The following is a 2243-nucleotide window of genomic DNA, read 5'->3' as shown; positions in this document are numbered from 1 at the left end:
TAATAGTTAAGAATCGACGTTTAGTTAACTTTGTATTTTACCCTCCCCCCAAAGGGTAAAAGGCCACTGCTGAAACAGGTGTCAGGGTAGCGGGGTGTTTAAAGGCTTAATTCATCCCTCCAGAATTCATGTGTTGAAATCGATGCCTCTGTACCGCACAATAGGACAGGATTTGGAGATAGGATTTTTAAAGAGGTACCTAAATTAAAAATGAAGTCCTTGGAATGGGCGTTAATCCAGTCTGACGGTTATCCTTTTAAGAAGACATTGGGACACGGGCGTAAGACCGCCATCTACTGGCCAAGGAGAGAGGTCTCAAGAGGCCAAAACCTGCTCTAGCCTCCAGAACTGGAAGAAATTTTAGTTGTCTAAGCACTTTCCTCACACACACACACACACACACACACACACACCCAATAGCATTAACTGTATTTTCTGATTCTCTTTAATTGGATCTCTTTAAAAACGTATTCCTAGGTTTTGGAACCCTTCAAGAATTTAAATAAAAATAAATTTACTCGTCCAAACAAAACGAGGAAAAGATTTCTCTTTGGATTCCAAAGATTCATTTAATGTTAAATATCACTAACTTATTTGTTTAACATTAACTCAATAGGCACAAATTTACCGAGGGTCTGGCAATATTAGGCACATTAGATATTTATTTCATTTACGTTTACAATAACCATGTGCTAGAAGTAACTTTTCCCATTTTATGTATAAGAAAACTGACCCAAGGAGATTCAGTGAATTGGAATGCATCCCATAACTGACGAGTAGCATGACAGGGTTTCCTATTTATGTCAGTCTGGTTCAGCAGTCCATGCTCTTTGTACTCTTAATACTCATTCTCAAAGGCCAGTCAACAGTACAATTGAATTCAGAGTTAAAATAAAATATATTCAAAGGGCTGTGAATTCAGTTTAAATTTTATAAAATAGATCTTATTACTTTTGGAGACTTAATACTTTTCTAATTTGTGCTTTCTAAAACATCAGCCATGGTAAACTTATCATCAGGATTTCTCTCTCTTGATCCTAAAAATGAAAAAAACTGTTCCCAAATGCATGTTTCACTTTTAGTTTTGACATATATTTCAGAGAGGAAGGGAGAGGGAGAGATAGAAACATCAATGATGAGAATCATTGATCAACTGCCTCCTATTGGGGATCAAGCTGCAACCTGAGCATATGCCCTGACCAGGAATCAAACAGTGACATCCTGGTTTATAGGTCAATGCTCAACTACTGAGCCATACCAGCCAGGCTGGCTGACATTTTTAAATCTCCAAACTAGTTCACTAGTTCTATGTCTAATCTTTCCCTCTGAGAACTGTAACACTGCACCCTTCCTTTCTGCTTTCCAACTCTTTCTCAAGTGCTGCCAACTCACCCTGTATATTCTAGTGTAGAACTCAACCACAATTCCTCTGAATATTATTTGTGAAGCATTTAACCTTTATGTTTAAGGTCTCTGTCTTTGTTTATGAATGCACATAAATAAACTCCTCTAAACTTAAAACCCTTTAGAAACTCAAAACCTTGGGCACATCTATACATCTATTTATTAATTGTTAATTAACTTATTTACTTGGCATAAGTGAACCCTGGTCGTGCATACCGTATCTTACCTCCAGAAGACTCCCCTGAACACCCAGGACAAATACTGTTCTACTTTCTTTTATGAATTGCTTGTTATTTAATTTTTGTAAAACTGTACTCACTAATTTTTCTCATTGACTTTTTGTATTGTAGATTATAAATGAGCATAGAGTAAAAACTTAGCAAGACCTTGTACAAGTGCTACTATTGTGAACTTTTAATACTCTAAGAAATCCTCAATTAAATGACTCTTGTTTGTGTTCTGAATATTTTAAACAAGTTGGTAAGGTTACATGTTAGTAAAGATACAATGTGTCTAAGTAGGAAATTTCAGGCTAAGAGGGCACTCGGAAGTGTCAGGTATTCCTGGGTGTACTCTCCATTCCAAAAATTATGTTAGAGTTTGGTATGGCTGCTCAAGTTCCAGCCGTTGTATCCCAATTTCAGTCAGTGATAAGGAGGAAGAGGGAAGGTCATGCCCTCTTTCCTTAAAATACTTCCCTAAAAATGCACATATCACTTCTGCTTACATTTCATTGACTAGGACTTAATTACATGGACAGATCTAGCTGCAAAGGAGGCTGTGAAATTTAGTTTTTAAAAAAATCTTTATTGTTAAAAGTATTATGTAGGTCCTCCTTC

The sequence above is a fragment of the Pipistrellus hanaki genome, assembly GCF_964339955.1.
Source record: "Pipistrellus hanaki genome assembly, chromosome: 12".
Taxonomy (NCBI): domain Eukaryota; kingdom Metazoa; phylum Chordata; class Mammalia; order Chiroptera; family Vespertilionidae; genus Pipistrellus; species Pipistrellus hanaki.
Note: the sequence above shows the minus strand (reverse complement) of the source record.